This window comes from Dermochelys coriacea, chromosome 17 (genome assembly GCF_009764565.3).
Source record: "Dermochelys coriacea isolate rDerCor1 chromosome 17, rDerCor1.pri.v4, whole genome shotgun sequence".
NCBI classification, from domain to species: Eukaryota; Metazoa; Chordata; order Testudines; family Dermochelyidae; genus Dermochelys; species Dermochelys coriacea.
In genome coordinates, this window is record NC_050084.1 from 8519623 (window position 1) to 8533075 (window position 13453).

General features: G+C 44.5%; 1 protein-coding gene across 4 annotated transcripts in view; it reads left to right on the forward strand.

Moving 5' to 3' along the window:
- Positions 1-13453, forward strand: part of CUEDC1 (CUE domain containing 1) — a 115203-nt gene that overhangs the window by 21874 nt on the left and 79876 nt on the right. The window contains exon 2 of one of the 4 annotated variants that reach the window (XM_043499269.1): positions 6491-6591. The exons of the other annotated variants lie outside the window; for them this stretch is intronic. The gene's annotated coding sequence lies outside the window, so the exon portion shown is untranslated. The remainder of the gene's footprint in view (positions 1-6490; positions 6592-13453) is intronic. 4 annotated transcript variants of the gene reach the window in all.

A 13453-nucleotide genomic window follows, 5' to 3' on the forward strand; every position in this document is an offset into this window, starting at 1 on the left:
TGGGATGTGTGAGAAGGATGCAACTGATGTGTCCTTTGGCAATTTGAGAATCTGATGTCCTTGTTGGGAGAGAAGCTCTGTTTCTCTGTTGCCTCGATCAGTATATTGTTGGGTGCATTGGATTTTAAAATATTTTAACAAAACACTATAACTTTTAAAAACCGAATCCTGATAATAAACAAATAGTTTTGTTTGCTTTGGACATATTTCTCTATTGCCAATAGCGTCAGTGGAAAAAGAGTGCTCTAATAACATCTTGTTTTGAAAAAGATACATTTAGAAATGAGCTACAAACCATCCGATTGGCTGAATATTATTAGTGACTTATCTGTGTATTTACATAATGCTGCATTATTTCTGGGTGACCCAGATCTCTGATTGTTGATATGTTGGCATGGAATTTGCCAGTGTGAGATTCTACATGCAGCATTGAGGCAAACAGACAGATTTTCTTTTAACTTGTTGAGTGAGACCGGATATCCTATGCACCCTAAAACAGCACAGGGAGCGGCATTTCCTGCTCTTCTTTAAATGTTCTGATGTTGAAGGAGAAAAAAGAATTCTGGATTCGGGTCTTAGTGTTGGAAATTTCTACAATTCTGTCAGTTAAATGAGCATCTTTGTCTCCTAGGTATTTACATGGCCCCCTCACTGCAGTATCTGAGCATCTTATGCATGTTTATGAAAATATCCATGCAATGCCCCTAAAAACCCAAGGGACAAGATGTTTGTAAAAACCCAAGGTTATGTAAATATTTCTGCAAATTCCTACAGAGCTTCAAATCCCTGGCAATTTGTCATTAGGCTCTTGGGGTCTCAAAGATCAGAGCACAAGCTCTGACATGGTAGCAGAATCCCAACTATACATATAAAATGATGGGGTCTAAATTAACTGTTACCACTCAAGGAAAAGATCTTGGAGTCATTGTGGATAGTTCTCTGAAAATGCACTCAATGTGCAGCGGCAGTCAAAAAAGCAAACGGATTGTTGGGAATTATTAAGAAAGGGATAGATAGTAAGACAGAAAATATCATATTGCCTCTATATAAATCCATGGTACGCCCATATCTTGAATACTGCGCGCAGATGTGGTCACCCAATCTCAAAAAAAGAGATATTGGAATTGGAAAATGTTCAGAAAAGGGCAACAAAAATGATTAGGGGTATGGAACGTCTGCCATATAAGGAGAGATTAATAAGACTGGGACTTTCCAGTTTGGAAAAAAGACGACTGGGGGGGGATATGATAGAGGTTTATAAAATCATGACTGGTATGGAGAAAGTAAATAAGGAAGTGTTATTTACTCCTTCTCATAACACAAGAACTAGGGGTCACCAAACTAAATTAATAGGCAGCAGGTTTAAAACAAACAAAAGGAAGTATTTTTTCACACAGCGCACAACCAACCTGTGGAACTCCTTGCTAGAGGATGTTGTGAAGGCCAAGACTATAACAGGGTTCAAAAAAGAACTAGATAAGTTCATGGATGATAGGTTCATCAGTGGCTATTTGCCAGGATGGACAGGGATGGTGTCTCTAGCCCCTGTTTGCCAGAAGCTGGGAATGGGCGATGGGATGGATCACTTGATGATTACCTGGTCTGTTCATTCCCTCTGGGGAACCTGGCATCGGTCACTGTCGGAAGACAGGATACTGGGCTAGATGGACCTTTGGTCTGACCCAGTATGGCCATTCTTATGTTTTCCCTTCTCCCCCCAGTTGGGAGCAATGCTGATGATCTTTAGGGTTCCAGCTACCTGGTGTGGGGAGCTAATGTTTGCTTTATGCAGTTGTTTGAAATGGTCTTTATTGAGCTTTGCGAACAGTACAAAGAAAATGGGTAAAAAAGGCACAAATGAAGGTAGTGATATTTACAGCACTTTTGTGAGTCCTGGGCGGTGATTGAATGGAAATAAGGCTGAGCACATATTGAAAGGGGAAGTGATTTGCCCAAGATCACACAGCTAGTTGGTGGCAAGCAAGGCTGGAACACTGGTTTCCTACTGCCAGCCCCCTGTGGTCAGTCTGCTAGACCACATCTGCCCTGAAAGCCATCCTAACTGCCTTGTGCTTACTAGAGGCTAATCAACAGTGGGTAGTAGATGGTTCTGGGCCATAACTGTGCCTCAGGCCTCAATTGTCTATGCAGACTGTAGTAAGTGGAAAACACAAACATTGGAGAACTTGAATATTTCCTTCGATAACTGTCATGGTGTAAGAGACGATGTGTGGCCAGACAACAGGGCATAAGAGAGAGATTAGAGCAGTATGCTGTACATAAAAAGGCTCTAGGGACGTAGCAGTAACAGGACAGGGCTACATCAGAAGGCTGCATAGATGGGGAAAGCCAGTTCCCTGCATTGCAAGGAAGAGTAAAGTGAATCAGAGCCTTCCCCAGCCACCTGGAGTTCAGTTCCTGTGATGTGCCAAGTGACCTCAACCCCAAAAGATTCTATTGTTAGTTGAGGCTGTTCAGCACCTTGCAGAGTTGGGCCAGATGAAGGTACCAAAACTCACTTTCAAAAGTGCTACCTGCAGGAGAAAAGAGGGATTTCTTGAATAAAAGGTTAGTGAGAGACTGGGATTTCTCTGTCTGCTTGTAGTTCTTATTAGCCTTATTGTCCTTTCACATTCACTCTTTGATTTCTTGCTAACTACAATTTTGTTTTATTAGATGTTCTTTTCTTAATGCACATTTTAAAATCTAATTTAATATGCTTTACAGTGAATATTCTGAGTGCATTATGAATGTCTTGGAGGTTCTTGAACAAATGTAATCTTTGTGTTAGGGATTTTGTGTCCTCAGGTCACTTATCTTTTTGAGACATGCAAGCATCTTTGAAATGCGGGGCAAGAAGCAGAGTTTTCAAAGAATGCACATTCTTTTGTGGGTCTACTTTGAACAACACGTTTTCCCACATGAATAAAGAAGCTTAATATTTCCCAGTGCTCAGATTGCATGTGAAACATAAGAATTAGGAGTAGGATTGGCAAAACACAAGCAATTTAGGAGCAGAAATCTCACTGAAAATCAATGGGGTAGATTTTCAAAGGCACAAAAGGGAGTTAGGCACCTCGCTGACACTTGTGTCTTTGAAAATCTCCCCCAGAAGTGCTTCTAGATCACCAGGGTGCTTTTGGAAGGTGACTTCACCATTCAATCTGAGATCAAGATACAGGAGTTTCATAGAAAACTGAGATGTCTGCTACACTTGTCTTTGTTTTGCTCAGCCTGACTTTTCACCTTTATAAATGTTCTCCCTGTTGATCAGACCTAGGCTATCTCAGTGATGTTTCCACAGAGTTTAAAACATTGAAGACATCCTCCAGTGTTTTGGGTCATTGATTTCAATACTTCACCCTTCCATAACACCTTCCAGCTGAGTGCCGTGCCCAGGGTCACACAGCAATCCTGTCATTTTATGGCTGCAGGGCACTGTTCATCCCTAAGTCTCCCTAAGTGCTTCCCAAACCATGGGTAAAATTCACCCCTGCATAGAGGGCCCACAGAAGCCTATGCGTTAATTAGGTCCCACCTCTTTGGAGAAGTTGGGTGATTGAAAACCTCTCAGTATTGAGAGCAAATGCATGGGGATTGAATACAGGAGCCCTGAGTTGAAGTCTAGTGCTCAGACCCCCAAACCACACTTCTCATTCCTACATTCCCTCACAACAGCTTCTTCCCTTTCAAGAGTGCTCCCAAGCCTCTCTTCCCATGGAAGGCTTCCGGATTCTGGCTAGTTTCTCCTTCCTGAGCTTTGAACTCTCAGGCGCTATGTGTGAAGTGGGTAAGTACCTGCCCTCGGCGAGGAAGGAGTGCAAGTGTTTCAGGGAAGTTCAAAGTGTCCAGGGTTTGGAGAAGCTGCATCTTGTTGGCATTACCCTGCTTCTTCCCTGAGAGCAACTCTGGTATGGACTAGTGTGTGTGAGTGTGAGTGATATTTTCAATGCTTGAAAACTCCTGAGAAGCTTTTTCTTCCCCCTCGTATATGCAAGTGTCAAACTTCTAGTGAATTTCTGTTCTACCAGTTTATCCACTGGGCTTGTAGGTGTGTTGATGTTGAGCAAGCACTTAGCTGTGTAAATAATGGGGCATTTCAGTTTTTTATAAGCAGTCATTCATGTCGTAATTTTATTGATTGTTTTTCCTTTCTCCCCCTAATTAGGTTTCTCAGCAACAAATAGTTTGTTTAAATCAAAAGAGATCCTTAAAAGTTTTGGTGAAAAGTGTCAGGTGAACAGCCCTGGAGGGTAAAGTCCTACATATCAGGAGAAGAGGGGTCTGTATGTGTGGCCCCTGAAACTGCCCTGCCATTAGGTGCATCCAGGGAATTCAATCTACATTCGATCTTTGGCGTCTGTGCTGCCAGTGCCAAGTCGGTGAGGGAGGGGAGCAATTCATACCTGTTGAGATGATGGTTTATGTGGTGTGGAAATTTATCCACTGGGAGCCAAACTGAAATTGCCTAAGTCATTTTGCCTAGTTCACTGACCTGGCTAGATCTGAGCCAGTGACCTAGAGGTGAAAGACGCACAGACCCAGTTCCTCCAAGGTACTTAGGCATTTAACTCTCATTAAAACCATTGGGATTTAGGAGCCTATATATCCATGAGGATCTGGGCCACACACTGTCTCTCACTCTAGGTCAGGCATGAGTTGTTGGGCTAGCTGCAGGAATTACTAGATGATGTTGTATGGCCCATGTTGCAGGAGGTTGTACTAGGTGATCTTATGGTCCCTTCTGCCCTTAAAATCTGAGAGTCACATTCAATGCTGCTTTTCACGTATTCTTTTCACCTGCTCCTTGTGAAAATCGGGGCAGCCAGATGGGTGTCCAAAGTACTGCTGGAGAGTCAGATGCAGCCAATGGATTCTTGCAACTTCTGGCCTCTCTCTCTCCCTGTAAGCACATGGCAAGGACTAAGGTGATAGATAAACTGTAGCCTTTCATCCCTCCGCCTCGGAGTGCTTTCTCTTCCTTTATCCGGGCGATTACAAGCCCCAGCAGGTATTAGCACTGTGTTTATTTTCCATCTACAAAAACATTCTCACAACTCTCTGTCCTTAGGCGCAGCCTCCCTGCACCTGGCAAGTTGCCATCACACCGCTCAGTGTCACATTTTGGTGTAAAAGTCCCTGGGATCTTTTTCCATGAACGCTGTAAAGCTTTGGCTACCAGGATAATTCCATTCAGCATGAAAAGAACGGGGGGAGGGAGAGACTCTATGCATCCGTGTCCCAAAAGCAGTCGGAAATGAAGTTCTTGCAAACAGCCAGGAGTGTTGCTGGCTAGTTATAGCATGTGTTAATTATAGCTCCGACTGCTGAGAGATTGGGGTTGAGTGGAGAAGTGGGTGTCTAGAAAGGCACTCAGGGCCTGCCTTTTTCCAGAGATGCTGAGCACTTGCAGCTCCCATGGACTTCAGCTGCAATTGAGTGCTCTGCAGTTTTGACAAGCAGCAAGCCCAGACCATATAAACAAGGGAGGGAGAAGGGAGAGAGATAGGAGGATCCTAGAAAGAACCGCCTTTGAAGTGATATTCTTTGTTAACTTTCTTCCTTGCTAGTGTGCTGGCTTTGTTGCTAACTAACAGTGAGTGGTAATAGAAAGTCATGGGGAGAGAAGCCAGTTTCCCATCCCTGTGATGTGAATGATGTTGGGGGGCAGCATGTAAATGCCCAATAATGGGGCTTTCTTGCTTTAGACTTGCCTGTTAGGGATAAGGTTGTGGGGCTGCTCTTTAATTCCCCCTCCCCACCCCCGCCCTGTTGCTAACTCCTTTTCAGCAGGCTTCCCACAGACAGAGAGAGAGGAGAGTGCTGGATGTTGATTGAAATGTTGTTAGATACCTTGGGCTAGCAAAATGGACACAAGCCACAGAACCTGGACCCAGGTCTAAGATCAGATAATGGGACCCCACCACCATGATATAATTTGCAGGTGTTTGGAATCCCATCTTTTTCTATGTGGCTTGATCTAGCCCTTCAGAAATGTCCACTAGAACAGCAAGATGAACTTTGCCTAGTTCTTCCTGTTGTGTGTCTCTCCTCATTGCATTTTGTCAGCTGCTGAAGAAGGCAGGGAGCTGGTTCCTTGGGAGTCAATGTACTGGGTGCTCCAGTAAACTAGAGAGGAAGCTAATCCATCCTACTTTGTCACATCCAACCCTCACTGCTCTGTAGCTCACGAAAGCTTATGCTCTAATAAATTTGTTAGTCTCTAAGGTGCCACAAGTACTCCTTTTCTTCTTACTGCTCTGTTTTAGCATCCTCTGGGCACTTAACATGCTATGCTGGCCATTAGACTTAATCTGAGACCAGCCTAGGAGCCAGGGATACCTGAGTTTCAATCACTGGTCCAGCGCTGGCTCTCCCTGTGACCTTGCACTGGTCACTTAGCCCCCAGTTTCCCAACTATACAATGGGGATAATTGCCTCTATGTTGTGATGGTTAATATTTATAAATGTAGCAACTTTCCCCGTGTAGGTGTCATCAGCAGGGTTTGAACTGAGAAATTTCAGCACCAAACCAGAGATCTCGGCCACTTGATCCAAAGGAGTAACTCCATCAGCTGGGAGCAGAAGCAGGTAGTTATCCTCTGTGGATCAGCTATAGAGGGGAAGGAATGTGAAACACACTGAACAATGGGTAACATTAAGTTATTACGTAGTAGTGAAAAGTGAATGCCTTTGGGTACCATAACTTTCCCTTGTTCCCTGTATGCAGTTTATAGGCGTACCTGTACCAGGGCAGTTAAGATGCAAACCAAAGAGTGCAGAGTACTAGGAGGCTGTCCAGAATTCTAACCAAAGAATGAATTACAAGTTCTGACATGCAGTCTTTTTAACTAGTATCTTGCATGCCTAAGCCACAGCAAACCTGTCCTCCTTTTGATTGCACCATGAATGCTGATTCAGGTTGGGTTGAATTTGTTCTTTAGCTCTTATAGATGACTGATGTGTATTACTCTTTTTTACAGTGTGTATACCCACACAGAAAGGGTGCTTTGAACCCATACACCTTATGCAGATAAAATGTCTTTTGACATTGATGGGAATTCTACTTGTACAGGGAATATGGGATCAAGACTTTATTTTTGGCTTATGTTTTTTTTTAATCTCGTAGCATTTGGTATTTTTTTAAAGTCCCAGCTCCTGGAGACATGGGATTGTGTAAGAATCTCAGGTTACATTTTAAAAAATTCAATTTCTAGCCCTTATGTTTGCTGTGAAAGACTCAAAAATGTGACCCCTAAAGGCTCAAACACCAGAAGGATTTTTGGGGTAAAGAACCTCAAATTTGTTGGTTTTTATTTATTTAACAACAACAAAAAAAAACCTTATGCCATTCTCACGATTTTTTGGGGACCCAACACAACTTCTGAACGTTTGGGGCTGGCAGTGCTGCAAGAGCTATTTCAAAACAGCTGCTCTCTCATGTTCTTCCCTCCCACCACTATGCTGAGTTTTGTTCTCTGAACTCCTCGATGATTTTGGTACCAGTTCTTATACAAGTGAGGGTCTGACCACTCTAGCTACAGGCATAGGGCCTGAGTTTATTAGAGGTGCCGAACATCCATAGCTCCAGCTGAAGCAAGTTGGATTGTCAGGGAGTCTGCAATTCAGGCTCCTAGTGCAAGCAGAGCTAAGTTTTGGGGCCTGCAAAGCCCGCTGCACTGGCCTTCTCTCTCTCACCCCACTATGAATCTGGAGACCTACCACTGTCAAGGCTAAATTTCAGTTTTCATTTAGCAATGAAAGTAGATCTTGGGCCCTTCTTACTAAGATCATAGTGCTGGAAATTACAAAGCTAATGGCTGGTGAAAGTGCCTATAAGCTGGATACAGAAAACAAGGGAAAACCATGGTACTCCCAGTCACAGGTAATTCTGTCTGTTTTAACCCTGCCACTCAGGGTTGTCCTTTGGGACTTGTGTAATCCAGATTCCTTAATTTTTGAAGAAAGTTAGAACATTTTACGATTAGGTGTAGAGACTAATGCTGTGTGGGCTGCCACTGATATTAGGAGAGCTCTAGCAAGTTTCCTCTCTGCAGCTGAACTTGCTCCTCTGCCTCTAGCCACAAAATGGCAGTACAACAGCAGGGGAGACAGCAATGCATAATGGACAATGCATAATACTTGAAAGCAAGGAACTCCTGGGTTCTGCTCCTAGCTCTGACACAGATGACTTCATTGGAATTAGTCCTATCACTTAGTCTTTCTGTTGTAATGGCAACAATACCGCCTGATTATCTCACTCACTGGGTGTGTGTGTGTGCTGAAATTAATTGGATATAAAGCTCACTCTAAGTGCTAAAATGCACCAGAGAGCACACACAAACATCCAGAGATGGGTGATCTCATGGCCCCCAAACATCTAGCTTATATGGAGAACTGTCTCTTGACAAAAATACTTGTAAATGCTGGCAGCTATGCATGTACCTCTGCAATTGCAGCTGGACTCCACTTTTCCTGCAGTGAGAAGTTGGGTAAGACTCCCTGATGTGTGCACACTTTTTACATGGCTTGAACTAGGTAAGCATAGGACTACCTCTAAGAGCCATCAAATCCTAAAGCCATCATGCCATACAATTGTAGGGTGGGATTTTCAGAAGCACTCAGTGTTGGCCAAACTGCCGTTCTATAGAAGTCAGTCAGAGCAGAGTTAGACCAGTGCTTAGTGTTTTTGAAAGTCCTACCTCTAGTGGACAAGAACTGGCTGTTGTCTGGAGGAAATGGGTGGGAAATCATTTTGTAGGCCTGACCACAACTGCTAGAGCTAGCTGTGAGGCATGCCTGTGAAGTTAGCTTCCCCATCCCTCTCTAGCAATGCAGTGCTTTGCTAAGCTACCTTCTGTGCTGCCGGTGCTGAGCTGTGTGCTGGATTTGAAATGTACTCTCCTATCCATTCTGGGCTACCGCCACCTATGCCGTTTGGAGCTAGAAATGCAGATCACCTCGCTCTCCTGCCTCCAGCGGTTCTGCAATATTTCAGTCACCCTGCCTTAACTCCACCTAGTTCATTTGTTCAGAGAAACAGCAGGCGCTCAGGCAAACGAGAGCAAGGGAAGGACGGACGTGATGAGTTAAGGGCTATGAGTGTGTGAGCATCAATTGCTCTGGTATTGCCCCTAGAATTTCTGATGCTTTAATAAAAGTTGGATTAGAATCTTACAGTCACAGCGCTGAACACCCTGAGTTTGTCTGTGTGTCATTTTGCTTGTGTCAGGGACTCTTTCCTCATGTGGGTTTTCCCCTTCTGTTAGTGGTCTACCTGTTGCGGCGATTGGACGCAGATGCGCTGTCGCTTAGCCACAACAGGAAGAGCATGTGGCAGTGAAGAGCTGCAGCAGCTCAGCTGCTTTTTCACGCTGTGGGGCAGAAGTTGGCGAGAGAAGAGCTGAGCCTCTAACTCGCCTAGCGTGGCACCAGTTTTGGGCGGTGTGAATGATGAGAGAAACAACCTTCTCTTCCTGAGACTAATGTAATGTGCAGAGGCTGGGTGTGAGTAACTGTGTGAGCTGGTGGGCTGAACCACCAGCTGGGGAAGGAGAAATTGTGCTCCAAGCAATGGCACCACTTCATTCCCTTTGCTCAGGATTTTTCTTGACCTTAGAAACCAAGATTCAGAACAAAGTGTCCCACCTGGCGTTGCGGCCCTTCAGGGCCTTGCCTGGCCCTTGTTTCCAGCCCTTTAGAGCCCCCAGGCTTCTTCACAGTCCTTATAACCCTTCTTCCAGGGCTCCCTTGCTGAATTTTCATTCCAGCCAGCTCCTGCTTCCTGCTCTGACAGGTGTTGAGAGTGCTTTCCTTGACTCTGGGTTCCTCCATCTGCTGCTGTGCCCAGGAGGCGGGAAGCCTTATATGTGGTTCCCTCTCTAGGGCACATGACTGGGAGCAGGTGTGGGAGCTGCAACTACAGCTCCAGTTTCAAAGGTCTGCAAAAGGTGTACTGAGATGCACACGTGCTCCAAGGCCCTGTTACGAGTTCCTATTCTATTAATTTCAGTGGGAGTCCCATGCGTGAAGCTGCTGCAAGATTGGACCCAGAGTGAGTCAGGCTTCTCAGTTGGGCAAATACAAGACCATTCTTGTAAGTTTTTGGGAAGCACATTGGCTTGAACTAGGATTCTTATTTAGATGTGAGATTTCCACTTGGTGCACATGCTATCTGTATGCTGGGACTGTATGTTCAAGATGAAGGCTTTGCTGCAAACTAATCTTAGCTATACCTAGCTGTAGAGAAGGCAGTGTTCTTACATTGTTATGGGGAAGGAGTGTCCACACCAAAGTCCATGCTACAGTTCAATGTGGGCAATGGCATTTTGCTTGCTTAAAATAGTTAAACAGCTGCCATTTTCCATCCCCGAAGTGGCTGAACTTCATGGTAAGTGAGTGAACTCTGTATAGCGCATACAGTCTGTAAATTGCTTGGTATCCTTCTGGATTAAAGGTGCTGGACAAACATAAATTTATTGTCTTTGATGCAGTTTGTCATGTGTGAATTCAGCTCACATATCTTCCGCCAGACTGTCTTTGCATCTCATACTAGCCCAGTCATTATGGAATTAATGTTATTTATTTGGGGACCAGCTTGGGTAGGTAATTCATGTAGGTGGCCAGTATTTTAAATTCCAAGGGCGGACGGCAAAATGCAGGAGCATTCCACTTGGCTTCGAACCTTGTTGCCTGATGAACTTGCAGAGACAGCAGCTGCATGACAATGTCTCTTCACCAGCACTCTGCTTGCCTACCAGCTCATTGCTTTCTCGGTACTTGCTATGCTGCTCTTTGCCTTAAGAGAGCCCAATTCACAGATATAATCAGCTCAGCAGTTATCTGAAACTGCATCCCAGTGCTGTTCTCTTTGCCGTGCCTAGAGCAGTCTCTGTATGCTGGAGAGTCTGAGCCACCAATGTGCAATAACTTCTTTGTGCTGACTTAAACGTAGTTTGTGTTAGCTGGTTAATTCATAAAGGTCACTGCACTCTTAATCTCTTTGGTTCTTGCTTGTTTTTAAATAGTGCATGGCATGCATGGATATTTCTGTTCTGTAGAATAATTCCGACAAGGAAATATTACTGAGATAAAAGGCTCCTTGCAGGGAGTACGCGTTTAAATTTTGCTCAAATGTGTGCGAGACAGCCAGGTTTAGCAGTTAAGAGCAGGGCATTGGGGATCGTCCTCCCTCTTCCCATCCCCGTTTTCTGTTCCTGCTTTGATTGTGAGCTTTTTGGGTCATAGAATATCAGGGTTGGAAGGGACCTCAGGAGGTCATCTAGTCCAACCCCCTGCTCAAAGCAGGACCATCCCCAATTTTTGCCCCAGATCCCTAAATGGCCCCCTCAAGGATTGAACTCACAACCCTGGGTTTAGCAGGCCAATGCTCAAACCACTGAATTATCCCTCCCCCCTGTCAGTCAAGGACTGTCTTTTTGTTAATGCATTTGTACAGCACTTAGGACAATGGGACCCTGGTCCCTGAGGGCCTACAGCAATATAAATAATTGCATACTAATAACAGTTATTGGCTTGGCCACTGGTTGTCAGTATTCTCTGCACAACCCTAGGGAAAATATTCTGTACCTAAGATTCTCCATTTGTGAAACTATTGTGAGGTTTAGGTGCTTTGAGATCTTTGGATTACAGGGACTATACAGATGCAAAGTATTCATATTTTTAGTACATCAGTTCACAGTGATTCCCCACTCCAATCTGAAATTTTCAGACTGTGTAAATTGGTTCATCTCCATTGAAGTTAATGGAGTTGTGTCAATTGGTACTAGCAGAGAATTTGGCCTTCTGTTTCATGTATGCTTTGTGTGCAAAGGCTTCGGGGTAAAGCTGTAGAGCTGTTCTTTACTGCCCTGTGGCCAGGAGATGCAGATTTGAATCCCAGTCCTGTTCCCCCTGCAGGAAGCATGCTCTACTCCTGGGGAAAAGTCAGTAGTGATCCAGGTCTTGATGCAGTATGTGACCTGCTTATGGGGTTATTGCATGGAGAAAAAGTGATGCAAAGCTCTGCGCTTAAGGGTATTTACATGAAGTACAGCTGTGTGGTCTTTGGAAGCAAGCAACCAAGTACAGAATGACAGCATTTCCTGAGCAAGGCTATAAAATAGCTTATTGGTACCAGAGCTTTTTCCAACTGGGATGTTCTGGTGTGTGACAAACAAAACTATTTGATGGGGTTTTGGTTTGCAGTGAGGAAGAGCAAGATACACGCCAAATTGTTATACCTTAACCACAAAACCTTTAGAGATGAACTTGCCTACCCTAGCTCAGGGGCAAGGCAGCTGGGCTGTAGCAGTGGGAATTTGTCTCATTCTTGATTAGTAAAGCACCAGTGCTGTGGCCAGTCCTGAGCAATCGACTGCTGGCCTTGTAAACCAATACAGCTGGAGAGTATCTCTGAACAGCGTATTGTATTTAGTTGTTCATGTTGTATGTCTATAAAGGGAGTGCCTGCTTGCCAAAAACAGGGGAGATGGATGAACAGTCTTATTTCCCTTGCTGAACTTGAACTCTTTTGTGTCTGGGAATAACCTAATGCAGCACTTTGCAAGGAGTTGCTTACCCCATCTACATACTGTCTGTCTATCCGGGGCACTCCTGTGGCCCCATCACTGTACATTTGAGCATCTCACAGTCTTCAATGTATTTATTCGGACAACACCCTGTGAGGTAGAGCAGTGCTGTTATTTCCATTTTACAGATGGGGAACTGAGGCACAGCAAGACCCACGGTATGTCCTCACCGCAGTTACTTCAGGTGATTGGCACTAGGTATCAGCTCAAATGTAAGCAGTGCTCAGGCTTTAGCCTGTACCCCAGAATGGGCGTTGGGTTTCAAGCACCACCACATTTGAGTGAGAGAGTTTGTGTGTATGTGTGGGAGCCAGGTTAGGGGCAACACCTGGGTGAGCCCCAGTTAACTCTGCAGTGAAGATAAGCCGCCCATGACTCATGCAGGGTTACCCAGGAAACCTGTGGCAAAGTAGACCAGAATCCAGTTTCCCAAAGTCCTAGGTTAGTGCCATAAACACTGGACCATCCTTCCACCACATGCAGATTTGCAGATTCCAAAGCCAGAAGGGACCACTATTATTCTGTCCTCCTGTTTAACACAGGCCACAGAACTTCCCCCAAATAATTCCTAGAGCAGATCTGTTAGAAAAACATCCAACCTTCATTTAAAAGTTGTCAGTGATGGAAAAGCCACCACAACCCTTTGGAAATTGTTCCAATGGTTGATTACTCACCATTACAATTGTATTCCTTACTTCCACTCTGAGTTTGTCTAGCTTCAACTTCCAGCCACTCAATCATGTTATACCTTTGTCTGCTAGATTGAAGAGCCCATTATTAAATATTTGTTCCCCGTGTAGATACTTATAGACTGTAATCAAATCATCCCTTAACCTTCTCTTTGTTAAGCCAAATGGTTGCGC